At 41.9% G+C, this 20,874-nt stretch overlaps 1 protein-coding gene across 1 annotated transcript in view; it reads right to left on the bottom strand.

Annotated features, from left to right (window-relative positions):
- The window catches only part of NIM1K (NIM1 serine/threonine protein kinase), a 59,232-nt gene extending 39,158 nt beyond the window's left edge, over positions 1-20,074 (bottom strand). Inside the window, exon 1 of the mRNA XM_045565915.1 lies at positions 19,969-20,074. The gene's annotated coding sequence lies outside the window, so the exon portion shown is untranslated. The remainder of the gene's footprint in view (positions 1-19,968) is intronic.
- Positions 20,075-20,874: the final 800 nt, after the last annotated feature.

Genomic DNA, 20,874 nt, shown 5'->3' with positions numbered 1-20,874 from the left:
TATGGGTAAATCCACACCTAATGGAAGCGGTGCATGCTGTCTAGGGTTGAGCATGCTTGTTGGGCAATGCAAAGGCAGTTTATGTAAAGAAAGCGTTTGTACCCCTGTAATACTCTGAAACAAAAAATTTTTTAAAAATGAAAAAAAAAACTGATAACAATGCAAATGATTCTTGTCCATTACCAATATAAGTAAAATTATTTCTGTTCTACAGAAAAGATAACCCCAAAATTTACTGTTTATTAGCCTGTAAAACATTAACCAATTTTGTATCTAACCCAGTAATCTTATTCTAGGATTTTTAAAAATGCCTTTCTTGACAGGAATATATAAACCCCTGTTCCCCAAATCCTACTTAATCAGCTTTACCATTCTACTGGCTATCCCTTTAAGTGACAAAATACATTTTTTTTAATCTGAGGGGAAAAAAAATCTGTGAATATATTAAAAGCTATTGAATGTTATACTTTAAGTGAGTGAATCATACAGTATTTGAATGATAGCTCAATAAAGCCATTAAATACATTTAAAATAACTAAAGGAATTAAAATTTTATACTAGAGAATATTCGCTTAATGTAAACCACCCAGCCAGCTGTTCCTAAAATCCTTTCCCTACTATCTTGACCATGTTTTTGGATTAAATATAACCTTCTGATCACAGACCATCCATATTCCCATTCTGCCATTCATACCTCTGCCCTCATCTTCCATCCAACTGGCATTCTTAACCACTGTGATGACTTTCTGACTTTTATTTAGATCCTGCCTACTGGTCTTTGCCCAAACTGTCCAAAATGGCTAGAACAAAGACTTACACAATTATGGAGTGTTAGAAATGGAAGACACCTCAGCACTCCTCTCCTTCCACCCCCTTACTTTATGGATTAGGAGACAAAGGCCACAGAGGTTACGTGACTTGTCAATGGTTATCAGAGCACTTTGTCCTGGCTCACCTCTTCCAAAAACGCTTCATGCATCAAGTGCCAATATTTATCTTTCGACCCAATCTCTGATGCCTTTCTTTATTGCATTATTGAAAGGTATCAAATGCATTGATCTCAAGGGATTCACATGTGAGCTCAAATCCTGCATCCCAGCGGGAAAAGGCAGCCCTTTTGTCTTCATGGCCATTGTGTCTGATTTCTCGGCTGCTGTAGTTTTTCTTTCCTCTACTGTCATGAACAAAGGTACAAAATTCGTAGGGGGCTCACTTAGGACCAGCCATGAGCTAACACAGAAACAAACTCACTGGTTTCCATAGACAACATTCCCTTGATTTGCCTCACAGACAACCATTCCTGAGGTCTTCAGAAAAGAGGTACTTAGTCCACATGAAACACAGCATCTCTACATTTTTAAATGCTACTCAGGAAAGAAAATGGTAACAAAGGGTATCTTTATCTTTATAGGTTTATACCTAATAAGTATACCAAAGCAAAGTTGCTTTTTTTTAAATCAAATACTGATCTTGATGGGAAACAGAAAAACCTCTAGAGAGGCAGGAAATTCATAAATCGTATAGGTGCTGGCAGTCACTCTGGACTTTTCATGAAGAGAAAATATGCCAAAACCAAACTGGCCTTACCTCTGAAGGGAGATTAGTAAATAATAACGTAAACCCATTAAAGAACATGAATCATGAAGTCAAAGATCACACAGGCCTACCTGACTTGGAAAAACAAAAGGAACTGCTCTCTAAAAGCAGAGGAAAGGCCTTCCCCTGGCTGCGACTTCACTGCTCCACAAACGGCTGGGCGCAGGCATCTGCACAGAGGAGCAGAGGAGCGCCGTGTGCGTGAGGAAGAGAAAGGCAAATGTAATTAGAGATGCTTTCTTCCCCAGAGCGGGAGCCCAAGTGCGGCTGATGGAAGAAGAAGTGATTACACAATGTTGGGGAGGCAGTTTAAGTGCTGCCCACCAGGGAGCCAGAGGGCTTTCGGAGCCAGTTCTGAGAATTACACACTGTTCCACGGTGCTTGCTAATTGACCCGGTATTTCTGACTGAAAAAAATTTCCCCAAGGAGGCAAGTGAAAGTAGATAATGAGGATCTGTCATCTCACAGGGCAGCTCGTGAGCAAAGCTTGAGCTCTAGAGACTAGACATTTTTTAAATGCAGAAAAACTACAAAAAGATCACCGACTGAACATGAAAAGATGCGGAAGTGCGCCTGGAGAGGATTCTGCTGTGGATTCTCAGCCCACGCCTACCTCCCACCCCCACCTCCCTACAACTGTAGCTTAAAGTTTAAGAATTATTTATAATTGTGAAGATAAGGGGTGTGTAGGGAAAACAACCCTGAGGTCCATGAAGTGGGCACATTTCTGAGAACTTCACGATAGGAATCAGTATTCACATAAGTAGACATATATATTCATACATAGGGAAAGATATCTGCAAAGTGCAGGAAAAGTTCTGCATGCATGAGTGAGTGCCCAACCATTGCCAGGGCGGAGGGAAATGAAATTGGGGTACAGGTAGAGAACTGAAGCTCTTTACATTTTAGGATGTACACTTCTGTGTGTGCTTTTGTTGCTGTTGCTGTTGTTGTTTTGACTATTTATAATTACAACAGAGATTTTCTTGGCTTAAGGGGTAAAAATATACGTTTATCTCTACTGCTATTGGGGAATGTGGCCTGTCTCTGATGACCATGTATATAAAACGATTTGTCCCTGATACAATCAACTGGCCCAGCTGCCTGGGATGGCCGAGTTCAGCACTCCAAAACTGAGATTTTCCAAGTTTTGAATCCAGAAATAGGATGACTTAGGATGAAATGGTATCAGATAGCATGTAAGTCAAGTAGTTGAAATGGTGACACAGTTAGCACTTGAGTATAGAATACACCCCCAGGCAGAGATGGAGGCTCAAATATTGATGATGAAAAACAATAAATTGCACTTACAGCAGCCTGTGCCCTAGGCCAACATGGAGAGGAAGCCAAAGCTATAAATTGAGAATATATCTGGTATACACTCTAAATTTGTTTTTGTTTGTTTCTCTTGAAGTCAGGGCTTTGAGAATGCTGAAAGGAAACAGTGTAACGAACACTAGACCCAGGATCATGATGAAAATGCATTTCCCAACAGGGTCCTTCATGCTCCAGAACATTCAGGAGCAATCCCAGAGATATATTTAGCTGCTGCCTGGGACCTGTTCCCAGACTGGTAGATCTCGTGTCTCTGTCAGGCTGCATCCTCTCTTTTTGTCACTGAGCCACAGTCCCAGAGTGAGTGAGGGGACCAGGGTACATTTGTATGGAGGAGCCACTAAAACGGGGAGGCCGAGAGATGGGAGAGAGGAATGGGGGGGTGGGGGGCTGGGCCTGGCTATCCTGAGCCTGAACCAGGCTGAGTTAGGAACCTCACAACAGAGCAGTGCTGAAACCATGGTTATGTCACAGGCTGAATCTGGTCCTGAGGATTTTAAAGTCTGCAGAGGGATTTATTTTGGGCCCTCAGATGAGGGCATTTTAAAATACCCACCAGAGCCTGGACTAAGCGCCAAGGATGGAGGGACTCTGCAGCAGGAGCATGTTGGGTCCATGTTTGCCTGGCAGGGGGACTCTGCCGGGGGTCAGGAATGATGAGTAGTGGAAATCCAGAAGCGGTGCACCAACCTGTCCGCCAAGTGGGAAACCCAGGTCCCCTCCCAGGTGTCTCTCTTCCCCTTACCCAGTCCTGATCCTGTGGATCCTCCCATTTCAATATACCCCCGTTCTTTTACCTATTCACAGCCTTCCCTCTCCCGCAGCTGCTCTCCACTAGGCAGGACTGGATCCCACAACAGCTAGAGATGCACATGCTTTAGGGCACCAGCAGACCAGGGCATCCAAGGGGTGGGAAAAGAAAGTCTGCAAACATTTTGACATTTGAAATATGTTTTTCAATGCACCTAGATAATCATCCTGAGAAAAGTCAGAACTTGGGTTTTATTAGACTGATTTTATGCTTTCCTTGAATTGAGTTGCATGTGGTCATGATGAGGGGTGATGGCCTCTAACGGTCTTAATCCCACCTTGTACCTAGATGGCTAGAAGAGCCTTCTAACAGGCCTTCCTACTTCTAGTCTTGCCAAGCTCAACTTTATTCTCCAGGAAACCACCTGTGTGATCGGTCCAAAATGCAGATTTTACCACATTACTGGCCTGCTTAAAACCCTTCATTAAAAAGCCTACAGGATAAAATTCAATTTCCATTGCATGGTCTAAAAAGCTCTTCAAGATCTAGTTCTTGGTTTTGTTTCTAGCCTCATTTCTCTTCCCCCCTGATAGCACCTACCCTCCTCTATATACGTTATATTTGAGACATATGAAGATACTTGAGGTCCCATAGACATCCCATGCAGTTTCATGCTTCTATGCCTTTGTACATGACATTCCCTCTGCATGACTATTTTTCTCAAACCGTTACTCACTGAACCTCCAAATCTCTAGCCCTCTGTGAAGTCTTCTTTGACTCCCTTAAGTTCATGGTGCCCCCAGAGTCTTTTATGCCCCTCTGTTGATAATTGTCTCTTTGTGCCATAAGTTTTTGTATACACACCTCTGTCCACTTGTCTAGATGAAGAGGGTAGTGAGGGGAGGAATGATGCTTTATTCATCTCCATCTCTACTCAGTGCCTGGCACAACATAGGTACTCAATACATGTTTACGGAATACATGAAAACATAAATGAATTAAAACAGGTTTTCTTTGCTGCTAAGTACAACATTTATTTTAAATTCTTGTTTTACCTCCATTCCTTTTTAAAATCTCAACCATCTAATGCTTGAAATTCTACCTAGTGTTCAAAAATTCACCATAAATTCTCCTTCCTCTCCCCTGCCCTCCCCTCCTCTTCTTTTCTCTTCTCTTTTCTTTCTGATACCCCATGCAGAATTCAGCTCTCCCTTTGGTATTTCCCCATGACACTTTGTGTTTTCCTCCAACATCATCAAATCCTGTGTGGTGTTTCAGATATTTGCATACATGCTTGCCTTCCCTACGGTAATGTGGGTTTCTGTCAGGCAGGCCCTCGATCTCATTCATTTCAGGATTCTGGGCACCAAGTACCCAGGAAGAGTCTGTAAATGCTGGTTGAATTGACTTGAACTGTACAGATACTTAAAAAGGTTGCATGGATCCCAGAAGATACAGAAATAGACTCTTCTCTCATAAACATCCTTTTTTGCCCCCCAAAAGAAAAATGCTCACTACAAACAACTGTTCTATGATGAAAAAGAAAAAGGAAAAATTTAAAAACAACCGAACAAAAACCCCAAAACCCTTTCAAGTGTTTTCTGCTGCAACAAGGGCAGGCTTGTTATAAGTGCCCCTAAACCATAGCACCTCTCTGGCTGGAAAATTTCTGAAACATAGTGGGTTTGGTGAGATGCCCCATTGCTTTTGTACAACACTCTAAGGTTCCCAGTGAAGCACACCCCAAATGTGGGTACACAGACATTCCTAAGAAGGCTATGTGAGTTGGAGGCATCAGAATGTTTACTGACCAGCATTTGTTCCAGCTCACTGACAATAAAAACAACCTGATTATGGTTTCTCCTTGGAAGGCAGCCGAGGTTAAAATGATCACACCAAGAGTAAAAGAGGCTCCATTTCCCTCTGTTTTTATTTTTAGGGTGTGATGTGTTAGTAGTTTCCAGCAGAATTTGCTTTATTTTAAAACATGAGAAATAATCCCTGCTCTATTTTCAAACCTCCAAACAGTTCTGCAAATATACACACCCATGCACTTGCCTTTGCCCTTCTCCCTGCGGCTATCCTTCTTTATGTTTACACTTCCCCAGGGGAGCCAAAGCCAACACTAATTAGCAGTGAGTTAAACCCTACCTCTAGGACACTAAAGGGTCAGTGTTTGCCCAGGATTCCAAGGCATCCTAGTCCCTTTCCCCCAAAGATCAAAGACATACAGTTAAATATCAGGCCCTGAAGAAAAGTTCTGAGATCTGCTTCAATTATGCAATTTGTTCCTAAAGGTTTACCTCCTCTATCATGCCTGGGTGGCTTTCCAAAACCAGTTTGCCCTGACTGGACCACACTTGCTTTTTGTTATTCAGCCTTCAAGACCATCCTGGAGTATCACCTTCTTTGTATTTTCTCCTCTCTACTCACACAGAGTTAACTGCTCCAGCCTCAGTATTCCCACTGAACTCTGCTCACTCTTCAATGATAGGAATGGATAGAATAGAAGCTCATATCCTAATTATGTTTAGCCTCTCTAAGACTGATCTTCTGCTGCGTATTGATCTGCATATCTTCAATATTCCCCAACATCTAGTGCAACTTAGGATATGGCAGGCACCAAATAAATATTACTAAAAACAAACAAACAAAAACAAAACATAATATATGAAAGGTGCTATAACATAAACCACAAATTAATAGCAACTTTTGAAGGGCATTTGGAGTAGCTATTCTTTTAGTTGGTGTTAGAGTAATATCGCTAGCATTTTATTCAACACAACAGGAAAAGTATACTAAAAGCTACTTTTATTAAGCACTTCCTATACACCAGACATTGTGCTAAATACTCTTATGCTGTTGATTTAATCGTTATAACAAGCTCTGTAAGACAGATATTAAAATTCCCACTGTGTGATGATGTGCTAAAATTTAGAGAGGTTGAGGCATTTGTCCGAATTCAGAGAGCCAACGAGCCAAGGCTGGCGAGCGGCCTCAGTCCGTCTGATTCCAGCTGCTGCCTCCACCTGGTTTGCAGTGGAATGTAATGCTCTACGACATAGGCCTCTGCCGTGAAGTTTGGCTTCAGCTTGGGCATGGCATGAATCGGCAAGAGTAGCAAGGGCAGGCAGGAGAATCAGAAAGATTCTTTAAAGCTGTGGTCCCCAACCGCCACTCACCTCCCTTGCGCCTGTGCAACACTGCCTCAGCTCAGCCTACCCTACCGGCCACCCTCACCCCCGGTGGAAAAATTGTCTTTCATGAAACTTAGGAAGTGGGGCGGGGCGCACGGCAGGAGGTGAGCAGCTTTGGCGCAAGCAAAACTTCATCTGTATTTATATTTACAGCTGCTCTGCTCCCCATCACGCTCGCATCACCACCCGAGTTCCGCCTCCCCCCACCCCCAACCAGGGAAAAATTGTCTTCCATGAAACCGGCCCCTGGTGCCAGAAAGGTTGAGGACCGATTTAAAGGGCTTGTTTGTTTGTTTTGAGACAGGGTCTCGCCTCTGTTGCCTGGGCTACAGTGCATTGGCATCAACATAGTTCACAGCAACCTCAAACTCCTGGCCTCAAGTGATCCTCCTGCCTCAGCCTCCTGAGTAGCTGGGACTACACCTGCACGCGAAGATGCCCTGCTAATTTTCCTGTATTTTGTAGAGACAGAGTCTTGCCACATTCCTCGGGCTGCTCTAGAACTATTGGGTTCAAGCCATCCTCCTGCCTCAGCCTTCCAAAGTTTTAGGACTACAGGTGTGAACCACTGTGCCTGCCAGTCTTTGTTTCTAATAAACCATTGGGACCATCGGTGATAGTAAATACACAAATTACCTTTTATTTCCAACTTTATAATGGACTTGTTAGCCGCATTGCAAGTATCCAAACTGACTTGATGAAACTCTATGTAACCTTATGCGACTGTATGGCAACCTAAAGTCCAGCTAAAGTCCAAAATGATTCCTGATTTAATATCATTATTGCTAAATGAGTCCAAATGTCTCAATAGAAGTTACAAATAAATAAAATACATAACAATGCTTAGTATATATGTACACATCTTTGAAGAAACAAGCTTTACCTTAAGCTAGAACTACAACTCAGGCCATCTTGGAATAAAATACTTCTTGAAACTTTAACAAACTGTACAGGAAAATAAAAATAAAAGCTGGTTTCACTCACCAATATAGATACCAAAAGTGTAAAATAAAATACTACTAAATCAAATCTAGCAGTCTATTTATAAAAGTATAACCAAACAGAATTTCTCCTAAGAATGTAAGCATGGCTTAATAATAGAAGGTGTATGAATTTAATTCAACACATGATTTTATTTTATTTTTTTTTGAGACAGAGTCTCACTCTGGTGCCCTGGCTAGAGTGCCATGGCATCAGCCTAGCTCACAGCAACCTCAAACTCCTAGGCTCAAGCAATCCTCCTGCCTCAGCCTCCCAAGTAGCTGGGACTACAGGCACACACCGCCACACCCAGCTAATTTTTTCTATTTTTAGTTTCCCAGCTAATTTCTTTCTATTTTTAGTAGAGACAGTCTCCCTCTTGCTGAGGCTGGTCTCGAACTCCCGACCTCAAGAGATCCTCCTACCTCGGCCTCCCAGAGTGTTAGGATTACAGGCTTTGATGTACCACCACGCCTGGCCTCAACATGAATTATTTAAAGGAAAAAACAAAAGGTCATCTCAGCAGATGCAGAAAAAAACACTGGAAAAAACTGTACACTCTTTATTAATAAAAATATTAGCACACTAGGTATAGAAAGAAACTTGCTCACCGTAGTTAAGGCTGTCTGCGAGAAACCTACAGCAAACATCTTTTTAAGTGGTGAAACATTAAATGCATTTTCTGTAAAGTCAGGAAGAAAACAAGAACAACTGCTACCACTGCTTCTATTCAATATTTATTGGAGCTCCCAGCCAATGAAAGAAGACAAGAACTAGATGTTGAAACGGAAGAAATAATATTGTTCTTATCCTCAAAGATTTTGAATATTGGAAACCCTGGAGATTCATAAAATAAGTTCAATAAGTGCTGCCGCAGACAAGATTAATGTGCAAATTCTGTAACATTTGTCTTCACCAATAATAATCTGGTAAATAAGGGAATGTAGTAATAAAACATGTCCCATTCACATAAGTAGCAATAAAATTCATAAGGTATCTAAGAATAAATCTAACAAAGGAGCTAAGAGAGACATAGAGATAATTATGAAAGCTTATTGAAGAACATAAACAAGATCTAATGGAGGGAAAAACATGGCATGTTTAATAAGGGAATACTCAATAGCATAAAGACATAAACTCTCCCCCAAATAAACTTTGTGAATGTCAATAGAAATCTCAACTGTTTATTTGTTTTTGTGTGTGTATATGCTTAAAATGGTATATTTAGTCTTGTGTTCTATAACACATACACACAAATAGACCTGCTTCAACTTCAAGCTGTAGATTGGTACACACTTGCTCTCATCTCTAAACTTCGGGATTGCAAATATTTTCATATTTTCTACAAGAAGTATGAGCAAAATTGTCACATATGAGTCATTCAGAACAGCCACAGAAGGCTAGAGTTTTAAGCAACTTTCCAAAAGGCAATGGGTTGTCCTGTGCTTGAAACTGGGAGCAATCTTATCCAACATTTCTATCAGTTAGCTGAAGCAGGAAGTGCTCAGCAGATGATTCTATCTTCTGGTAAGTGAAAATTTGAGGAAATCAAAATCTACCGAGGAAGACTTTATAAAAATAAATGAGATTTTAGGAATGAGGAAGATAAGTGATCAGAGGAGATGAAAACTTACAGGGAAGAAAACATTCCCTCCGAATTCCAAACCACATTAAAAGTGGTCAGGGATAGGATCCTAGAGTGGGACAGGAATAGATCCCTTGGCACCTTGAAGACTCCAGTCCAGCATTACCATCTCAATAGGCAATTTAAGTATCAACATCCATGATGTGGATGCTCCTTAAAGTGGCAGTATGGCATTGGAATGCTTATATTTTCAGCGATTTAATAAAATTATTTCAAAGGGGAAAATCTAAACAAAAACTGGTTCAGACTGAACATGCAAATTATCTAGATTCTAAATCTTTCATTTCAAAAATAAAAGCTATAGGGGTGGGGTGCGGTGGCTCATGCCTGTAATCCCAGTGAGTTTGAGATGAACTCAAAAGAAAATTTGGAAGATGTAAATATTTCCTCTTGATCAATGAGGATTCATTACCAGAGAGCTCAAGGTCACACTCTATTATATGCTCATCAAGAGAATAATTAGAAAAACACTTTTCTTCTCATGTGTGAAATTTTTGTGATAAGTTTTGTGATGACAAAAAATAGTATATTTGTCTGTTTTATTTTGTGTCATCAGTCATCAGACACAAATCACATCTTAGCATATTATACCTCATATTACAAAGTGTTCATCACTCAAACAATGGGGGCCTTAAAGCTTATTTGTTGTTAGTCTTCTCAAAGAAAAGTCCCTGGCATATAAACTGTGTACTTTTTCATTTTTGAAATTGTGCTGACCCAGTTACTTCTCAGGCTTTGGTGTTACATCTCCCCACACACTCCCTCTCTGTCCAGACCCGCTCACTCCAATTCATTTGTCAATCCACACTCACTTCTCTTCTTTGTAAACTCAGCACACCTCCTGCCTGTACCACATAGGCATTCACCACTTGTAAATTTGGCTTGTTGCTTATCTGCTGGTTGTGTTCTGTCTTATTAATAACTACTACTTAGTGAGAACCTATGATAAATAGCAAGTGCTCAATAAGTGGGGTACACATAGAATCTATCATTCAAACCAAGGCATTTGTGAGAGTAGAATAGGGTGCTATTAATAGTCACACTGGGAAAACAGGGGCAAACCAGGGCTATCCTGACAAACTGGGGTTGAAGAACATATGGCACCCTATTGATAAGTGATAGGGCAGTAGACATTACTGTACACTGGCTCACTCAACACCTTTACTATCTCTCTTATTCTTGTCTTGCCTTCTTCTGTAGAGGCTGCCAAGCTGAATTTCTCTTTCTCCTTCCCAGATAAGGACGGACATGAGAAACAGTTTTGGCCAGTGAGACACTAGTGAAGAGTTTACAGTCATTTGTGCTTTCCTGTTAAAAGGGGATGGCTGTAGCTAGCATAGCTCCTTTAATTTTCTTTCTTCCCATGTGGAACTTGTCTGGAGCTGTAGCAACCACCTAAAGACCATGAAGTGGTAAATATGAGGGCAAAAGGAAGGATAGCAGAACAGAAAGACAGGAATAAATAAGGGCTCTGATGGCAGGTAAAACAAAGCTATCAATTGCCTATCTAGACCTCTTCTGCAAGAAAAATAAACTTTTAGCTAAATAGGAAATTTCTTTTGTTACTTGCAGCCAGAAGCATTCTTAACTTAGAAAAATAGCCATTATTATTTTATTCCAATTAGCGTATACATATTTTCTTCAATCTTTACAATAGCCCTAAAAGGTACCTGCTATTGTCCTCATTTTTCAGATGAAGAAATAAATTTCAGAATGACTTGGTAACTTGTCCAAACTCATACAGGTGATAAATATTTAATTTCAAGCTCAGGCCTATCTGACCTCAGAGTCTTTGCTTTGCACAGATCAGATGACGCAGCTTCACGTGATCTCGTGAGCAGGAGCCGTGCTTATCACCAGCAATCCTCACTCAATAGATGCTGCAAGAAAGTAGGAGGATAAAACATAAATCAGTTTCTCCCCTACTTCCTTGCCCTCACTCCTACCCTAAGCGATGTGAGGTTGCTACCCTCTCACTCTACAATGCAATACTCCTCCAGTGTCAAGATGAAACATTCAGTTCAGCAAACAGTTTTTTCAAGCTCCTGCCTACTTCATGCTTAATTGTACAAGTACTCCCTATGAACAACGTAGAGATGACTAAATGTACAGCTAGTGGGGCCAGGTAGATACATAAACAGATAATTTAAATATAATGGACAAAGGCTAAGCTAGAGATAGGTACAGAAAGTGTAGGGCCCAAAAGAGAACACTTGGAAGGAGAAGAGGCCTGAAGGAATTTGCAAATGTGATTAAACAAGTTCTGAAAAATGCAGAAATGTAGGTCAGGGAAATAGAAAGTAAAGTGGGGGGAGGCCAGGGGTTAGGAACCATTGAGTTTGGGGCAATATACAGGGTAGAAAATTCTGTACCTCTATGTTCTACAGGAGCTCAAGAGCTGGTGCTGTTAATTATTATCTGAAGGGGTATTTGACTAAATAAGAAGTTCAGAAAAGTTTTAAAGGCTTTTTAAAAATCATTTGTTTTTCATTCTTTCTTTCTTTTTTTTTTTTTGAAACAGGGTCTCGCTCTTTTCCCCCTGGCTAGAGTGCAATGGTGTCATCATAGCTCACTGCAACCTCAAACACCTGGGCTTAAGTGATTCCCCCTTGCCTCAATCTCCCTAGTACCTGGGACTACAGGCGCGTGGAATGTATTTTATTAGCCAAGAATGGAACTAATCTTCTGTATTTGAATCTTAGTCTCTGTTCTGATAGGCAACTTTCACCAAATAATCTAGCATTGAACAAAAAGGCTTAAGCAACTGATTTGCAACTCTCACTGAATAATCTAGTACTGAGACAAACAGGTGAAGCCAAGAATCAACTCTTATATTGCAACCTTTAAAATTTTTGCATCCTGTTTTCTACATATGTTAACCAATTCAATTGTTTTGGAGCTCTGGTAAATTTTTACTTGGCAGACAGCAGTCACCAAACCACACAGAGCAGTTCTCACACGGCTGTGGTCTGCTGCACAGAGAGGCTGGCTCCTAAGGAAGTCTGAGTTCAGGCCAGACAGAAGTACTTCTCTTCACCTTCTGAATCTCTCAGTCCAAAGCCCGCTTCCTAGGCCACACTCCTCTGAGGAGCGGCTCTGGTTCCTGGGGAGATGGTAGTTCTGTAGCATGTGCAGTACGACAGAACACAAACCCACTAATAGAAATTTGTCCCAATGTTTCATGCAGTGCTTTCAAGAAGCATGCATCTTCACTGGGGCTGCTTAAGGTTTAAGTTTAAAATCCTGAAAACATCACCAAGCAGCTGTTTCTGGCCACATATGTCTTATGTGAGTGAAGCAGGTGGTAACTATCACCTATTGTAGAAGAGTCAGATCGGGTCAGATCTCCCAGGAGGAGACTGGAAAGATGGAAGCAGCCCAATATTCTAGGAGATGTCTGCACACAGCAGGCTCTTCAGTGGCTTCCCAGCCTTATCCAGTCCCTGAGGTTCCAAGGAAAAGCCAAAATATCAGACCTGCATTCCATTTGGCCTCTGCTGTGTGGGTGGGGACACCCACACCTCCAGACTTGCTGGTCCCAGTGAGTCATGCCCCATTCTGCTTCTGGCCTACACCTCCCCTATGCTCCTCCATCACCTGCTCACATGAGTATTCCCTCATTCTGTCATAGTCCACAGTTTTCAGGTGCCATCTCTGGAATGCTTTTATTATACAGAGAAAATTAGGACCTGTCTTAGTTGTAGGGGGGCTTCTCACATTCTTTATACCTGTTCCAAGCCCAAAGGGTCCAGAAAAAAGAATTGGCTTTCCAGTTAATCAGTACTTATTGAGAACCTAATTTTTAAGCTCTGTGTTATGATTGATACAGAAAACGAATATACCATACAGAAGAATACTAAATGTTCAATAGCATAGAGAAAAGCTCAAAATATAAAGATAAATGGAAAATGCAACAAATAAACCTATATGTACAATATCCCAATTTTTTCCTTTATTTTTAACTACTAAAACACAACCCCCTGAAATGTTAACCATGTTAACCTCTCTAGCTGGGATTACAGATGGTATTCGAGATAGAATTGTAGATTATTCTTTTCTTTTATTTAGTTTTTTCATTTTAATATTTATTTCTGTATTTTTGACAATAATACCAGCAATAATGACATTTATTGGATTCTAAGAGCTTTGTATGAATTAACTGAATTCTCACAACATCTAAGAAGGTAGGTTCTATTATTACACCCAAGAAAGTTGAGACACAAAGAGGTTAAATACTTTGCCCAAGACTACTCAGTAGGTGAGTTATACAGCCAGAATTTAAACCCAGCAAGCTAATTCCAGAATTAGGGCTTAACCACTACTACTTTCAGCCTCTGTAATATACATATTTTATAATATGTTTTATAATAAAACATAATATTTCTTTGTAATAAAGAAAAATTGATGTCTAAAAAAAACAAAAGAAATGTAAGACAAGATAGCCAAGGAAGGAGAAAAGGCAGGGAGAAAGAATGAGTGTTTAAAAAGGAGTCAGGAGAGATGATTATGTTCTCACTGAGTAGCTGAGTGACCCTAAACTTAACATCTCTGGATTTATTTCCTCAACTGTAAAATGAGAGGGTGAACACACCAATGTTCCAGAGAAATATTTACTCTTTAGAATACCAATAGTTAGCATGAAAGGTCATGAAATGTGCATCATCATTTTAGACTTGGTCATTACATTATTGATTAGTCTATAGCAAATTTGCTGTCTTTGTGCTTTGAGTTATGTTTTACAACTAACATGTACCATAAAGCAACTCCACTAAGAGTATTGAAACTATTAGTAAGGCTAAGGGTATGATTCCTATACAAATGAGAGTAGAAATAATTTTTTTAAAGACATAATCTAATGAGAAAACAGAATGGGGATGCAAAATGGTCTGGCAAGTATATGTGATTCCAAAGGGCAGCAACCAAGTCATTCAAACTTAAAAGATCTCAGTTGATCCAATCAACAACAATCAATATGCTACAAGGAAAAATAACTAACAAAATGGAACAACTTTCCAAGTATGCTTATCCGTAAATCCCCAGAAGTGAAGGGCATGAGTTTCCAGGTTGGAAAGGCCCACTAGGTAGATGAACATAATCCATACAAAGTGAATCCATACTTTAGTGAAATTTCATAAAAAGAAAGAATCCTACAAAGTTCCAGAGAGAAAAAAATAATTTCATGCAAAGAGTTAAAATGAGAATGGCACTGAACTTTTCAGTAACACTAGAAGCTAGAAAACAATGAATCGACGCCTTCAGAAATTTGCAGGAATTAATTTCCAACCTAGAATCCTATACCCAGGCAAAGTATCAGTTAAGTGAGAAAGTAAAATAAAAACATTTTCAGACAAGCGAGGTCTCAAAAATTTACTTCCCATAGCCCTTTCTTGAGATGCTACTAGAGCATGTGCTCCATAAAATGAGGGAGTAAATCAAGAAAGATGAAAACAAGAGAACAGGGAGTCTACACAGAGGGGAAGAGAACAGAAATCTCAGAATGCCAATGTGCACCGGCTAGAAAATAACAGTTTAGATGGGAGAACTGAAAACTCCATTTTGGAAGGCTGAGGTAGGGAAGGAACTAATGATTGCCTCATGTATTTTGAAGAAAATACTAATGACGGGTGTTTTACAGAGCCATTACAATACTGTATGTGGGAAGAAGTAGCATTAGGCTCCTAAAAATTAAGCAAATGAAAAAATAATTATTTTCTCCAAAAAAGTTGCACAAAAAATATAATCATAATTCACAACTTGGATCTGCAGTGAACAATTACACAGTTATGGCAATGTAAACTCAATATTGATTTAATTTAAAATATGATATAATCTATGAGAAACACAGAAGGACTGAATATTTTCCATGATAGTCCATGCAAGTCCTTGTCCTCTGCAGCTATTCTTCCTCACTATCCTAGCACATGATCTTACCCCCTAACTCTTCCTCCCCACCACCATAAAATCCAAATTACCCAAACAATGACTGCTAATCTCCAAAAACAATCCCTCCCTCATCTAAGAGCCATCCTTGAACAACTATATCTGAAAGCTGCTCTGGCTAAAGTCCTATGAAACATTTAGCCCACTCTCTCCAAAGTAGATGCTCATAGGAGCTTTCTCATGCCTGGCATTTGTGAATGAATAGAGCTTTGCTAATGGTGCTCAGGCTGATTTCCTTCCAAACATTATATTGCAAAAATGGAGGAAATGGGTGGGGGTGGGGTAACAGAGTTGTATTCTCCACTATAATAAATCAATAGATTCTGTCTAAAGTTGATAAATCAAGAACTGGTAACATAAGCTAATTATTTGGACATAGGCAGGTAAGAGATCAAACAGCCAAGAAAGTAATTGTACCTGGGGCACGGGACTGTATTTTAGTTATAATTTTTTAATATGCTCTGATTCATAAAATTAGATGAATATATGATTTTGATAATAATTTAACACTTTTTTAAAAGTAAAAAAAATTAAGATACAATTACATAATCAAGTGTGTCTCTATATTATCCCAAGCAAATGACCCTGACAAACAGAGATGCAGAAAACTTCTTGGTTGGCGTAAGGATTGGACAGAAAAGGTCTAGTGAGCAGCTAATTTGGCAGACCTGGAGATGGGAAAGCTGCCTTAGCCAACACCACTGGGACAGGTGGCAGGGAGCCAGAATGCACTAAGGTCTGCTCAGACCTCCCAGGGATTCTCTAAGTTACACGATTTTGCTAAATAGGGTACCTAGGGCTTTCTGGATAAGCGTCAATGTTCTCTGTGGAAGATGAAGAGTAAAGTTCTTTTTAGTTTCTTGTTCTGCAACTTGATTTTTCTTCTGTGCAATTCTTTATACGTGATGCTTTCTCTTCTACATTCCTTTTTTTTTTTTTTTTTGAGCAAAGGTCAAATTAGAAACTAACCTTTATTTTTAATTTTTTTTTTTTTTTTTTTTTTTTTTTGAGACAGAGTCTCACTCTGTTGCCCTGAGTAGAGTGCAGTGGCGTCAGCCTAGCTCACAGCAACCTCTAACTCCTGAGCTCTAGAGATCCTCTGCCTCAGCCTCTGGAGTAGCTGGGACTACAGGTGTGTACCACAATGCCTGACTAATTTTTCTATTTTTAGTAAAGAGACAGGGTCTCGCTCTTGCTCAGGCTGGTCTCAAACTCCTGAGCTGAAGCGATCCTCCCACCTCAGCCTCCAAAGTGCTAGGATTACAGTGTGAGCCACCAAGCCCAGCCTCTTTTATACTCTTTTTCTAAATTTTTTTCTCCTCACTTGAGGCTCTTTCTCATTAAAGTTTTATTTTTCTCTCTAAGCTTAAATTCTTTGCACCATCTGCACCCCATCTCTCTTCCCACCTTTAGTTTATCAGTCTTGGCTAATGCTCCTGTTCATAGACCTGCCGAATTATTTAGATTTTTATCTCTTAATTTTCCAAGTGGTTAGCTGAAATCATTTGTCTTTTGAATGCAACTTGCCCATCTGTAGAACTGGTTAACATTCCTCAGGATGCTGTATAATAATGGCTGAGCTAATTTTGAAGTTCTTTAGAGAAAGCAATTTAAGAACTATGATGTGCTTAAAGTTGTAGACTATTATCTTCATAAGTAATTTTAATGTTTTCTTCTTCTCCCGAAATTTATAACTTAAATGCTGGAGAATTTATTCTAGAATGACAATAGGAAATGACAAGATATGGAATAAAATGTATTTTATGAAGTTTGTCTTTTCAATAACTGAAAGAAAACCAGCCAATGAATTAATGCTGTTTGATCCCTAGATAAATACAATGATCATGTTCAAAGAATGAAGTTGGATTTAATATTTATTTCAATTTTTAAGTTTCTTAAGATGGAACTATATCTGTGTTTAAAAACATTAACTTACTAAGACAAAAAAATTTGCTTTTCTCTTTTTAAAACTGTAAGTCTGGCATGCACCTGTAGTCCCAGCTACTAGGGAGGCTGAGGCGGGAAGATCACTTGAGCCCAGGAGTTGGAGACCAGCCTGGGCAACACAGTGAGACCCCCCTTTCTAAAAGACAAAACCGAAAACAAAAGAAAGTATAAGTCTGGAGGCTTTCAAATTTTCCAATCACATGCTATCAATGTGTAAAATTGATTTATAGGATTCCAAGCTCAGGAATTGTAGATATGTAAAGAAGTGTGGTTCTTCAAAGACACCAACATTTGCTGATAAAAGTATTTTAAATGGTACCATTGCTTGCCCCAAATTAAACCTTCTTAACTAAAAACTTAAGGCTCAACTGAAAACACAAAGGGCTCTATGGACTATCTGTAGTTATTACTGGGGAAGTTAGATTTCATACAAACTCGCCTTTATTTTAAAAGCAGTTTAGTTATTAGAAAAAAGTACACACCTCAAACCGAATATCCAATCCACATTTTTTCCTAACACAGAAGGAGGCCTCTCTGAAGGTTTTTCCAGGCTTACCCACTTAACAGTGGTCAAGCCAAAAATAAACCCATGAGGGTTTACTAGGCAAATTCAATAACATACCAAACACCAGTCCATGGAGAGCTGGACTCGGCTTTTCCCCCAATATTCTCTTCCAGGACCCCCACCCACATCTCCCCATCTCCTAATTAGTAAGCTAATTAGGATTCCAAATTTAAATGCTAAATGGAGACGGAAATCTGGGCCTGGGCCAGGATTCCTGGAACATCTAATACTCTCCTCTGTCCTCTGTTAGTGCAGTGAGCTGTGGGAAGAGAGCTGGGTAATGACTGTTTGGGGCTATTTGACTTGCTGGAGGGCAATGTTTACTCTCATTTGTCTGAGAGGGAAGATCCGTGGCACAAATTGCAAACTCTAAAAAGATAAAATTAAAAAACAGCATGCCTTGGGATTTTAGTACTTTATGGAAAAAACCCAAGTACCTTTTTATAAGCTCAATTATTACCATGTTGACACAAGAGGACATGAGGAGTCTTCTCAAGAACAGTTCCTGGTTCCAGCCAGGCAACCCTCTCAATAGCAGGGCAACTTCTTCAGTTACCATGGCAACCAAAATTAGAAGTGCTTTTGCAACACTAACAGAAACCATCTTTTGAAGTGCTTCTGTGAAGCACATTGAATACTGATGGTACAAGCTTGTGTGATACATATTTTTCAATCATTAAAAAATCATATTACCATAAGCAAATACTCATTTTGGATTCTCATTTGAAATCTTAACTTGAAATAAATTTTTCATCTGGTTTTGTTTGTTTCCCTTTTGGATTCCCGTGGCCTCGTGTGCAAACGAGATTTGTTTAATTTCCAAACTTGTCTGAATTGTACGGGTGAGAGCATAGAATGTGATTCATTCGCCCTTATTTTGAAAAGGGATGAGGAATGGGGTGGGGGAGGGTGGGTAGACAGAGAGCCCTCTTGTCTACTATACTCAGGAGGACGAAAAAAGGGGAGAGAAGGGGGAGAGAGAGGGAGAAAGTGAGAGAGAAGGGGAGGAGGAGGAGGGAGGAAGAAGACGAAGGAGGAGGGACGAGTGAAGAGGGAGAAGGAAGAAGAGGAGGAAGGGAGGAAAGGAAAAAAGCAAAGGAAAAGGAAAAAACTGCAGATAGCTGAATCTTTGCTGCCCGTATTAGAGCTAAGAGCATCTTTATCTATTGCCTTGACCTCTCCATGTGCCCAGATCGTCAGGCACGCAGAAACTGATCAGAAATGGCATTTTAAAGACCCAGTTGTGATCCTTTCTTGGTCACATCGTGGAGTCCTCGAGCTTCTGATATTCCTGGAGGGATACCCAGAAGAGGAAAAGAGGCTCTCCCTTACTTCGCGCGGTCTTTCAAAAGAAGTACCTTTCTTTGGGGGCGTTGTGGTGTGGGGTGTGCCGGCTGGTTTCATTTCCCAGGGTCCCAGCTGTTAGAAGTCAGTTCCCTCCACCGCCAGCCCCGGCCCGTGGGGGAGGTCACGCAGATCCTCAGCCCTTGTTGCAAACTATGCAGATTTGGACTCGTGCTTTGGGTCCCGCGCACCCAGTGTGCGCACGGCGAGGTGCTGAGCTGCCCTTCTCGGCTCACGCGCGGGTGCGCACTCGGGCGCGGGTGCCCACGCCACACAGGGAGGGACGCGGGTGCACACGCGCACATAGGGCGCTGCACACGGCAGGGGCACTCGCGAGGGTACGCACTCAGGCGCGGGTGCCCACGCCACACAGGGACGCGGGTGCACGCGCACACAGACAGGGCGCTGCACACGGCAGGGGCACTCGCGCGGGCGCGCCCTCGCCCTGGCGCTAACGTCGCTCCTCTAACGCGCTGCTGGGCCCGGGCTGGGGGGGGGGGACGCGCCAGGGGGCGCCTGACCTTCCCCTGACCCCACTTCCCGCGCACCCTCCGCCAGAACTCTGTTTGCCTTTCTCCCTCGGGTGGCAGGGAAGAGCCGCCCAGATCTGCAGCCTGGCGGAGGAAGAGGCCGGCGGGGTCGGGGTGCTGGCGGCGCCTCGCTTACCTTCGCGGCAAGGCCGGCTCGCGGGCTGTGGGGCGGCGCGTGGGTGTCCGGGTGCGAGGGTGCCGCGGTCGCGCCTGGCTCTCCCGGAGCTGTCGGGGACGGCCGGCCTGACAGACGGCGGCCGGGCAAGTCCCGCCCACCGGCCTCGGCCCCGGCTCTGCCGAGGTGACTGAGACGCCCCGCGGCGTTTCCTGAAGGACCAATCCAGAGCTGAGGGCCGGCCCGGGGGAGGAGGGGACGGGAGGCCGGTCCGGCTCAGGGACGCTGGCCTGGACCTCGTGGGCCGGTTTCCATGGCAGCCAGGAGGGAGAGACAGAAGGGAGGAGGCGCGGCGCGGGGACACCCATTGCTGACGCTCCGGGAGGGGGTCTGGGCCTGCTGCAGAGAGGACCCCTCCTAGAGCACGGATCCCGAGCGGCGACACCGCCGAAAGCCGGCTCACGCAGCTCCCATCAACTTACGCCTGGTGCTGAGCCGCTCCAGCTCTTGAGCAAGGTGTTCCGTGTCCTTGGGAGACCGTGACCCAGTAATCCTCCCAACAGAAAGGGGGTTTCCAGCAAACCATCGTGACAACTCCTCAGGGTGAGTCTGGCAGGGCTTAGGCTCTGCAACAAGAAGTGCCAATGTCACCCCCTGCCTAGATTCCTGGCATACATCAGGCCTGGTTCTCCCGGTGCCACTTACTGGCCGTCCAATCTCCTGCCCACTCCCAGCTATCACCCTCCGATTAATGGTAGGCGCCAAATATTATTTTTCCAGTTTACATTCCAGGAATGTGATTCACAGAATACTAAGGCATAGAGGTTATTTACTGACGCTTAAGCCCTTTCTTTTAGGGAGCAAAAAACTGAGTTCAGAGAGGTCAGTTAACTTAGCAAGTGTCACACAGCTGGTCAATGACAGAGC

The sequence above is a fragment of the Lemur catta genome, chromosome 12 (assembly GCF_020740605.2).
Source record: "Lemur catta isolate mLemCat1 chromosome 12, mLemCat1.pri, whole genome shotgun sequence".
Classification (NCBI taxonomy): Eukaryota; Metazoa; Chordata; class Mammalia; order Primates; family Lemuridae; genus Lemur; species Lemur catta.
This window is presented reverse-complemented; position numbering and strand designations above follow the sequence as displayed.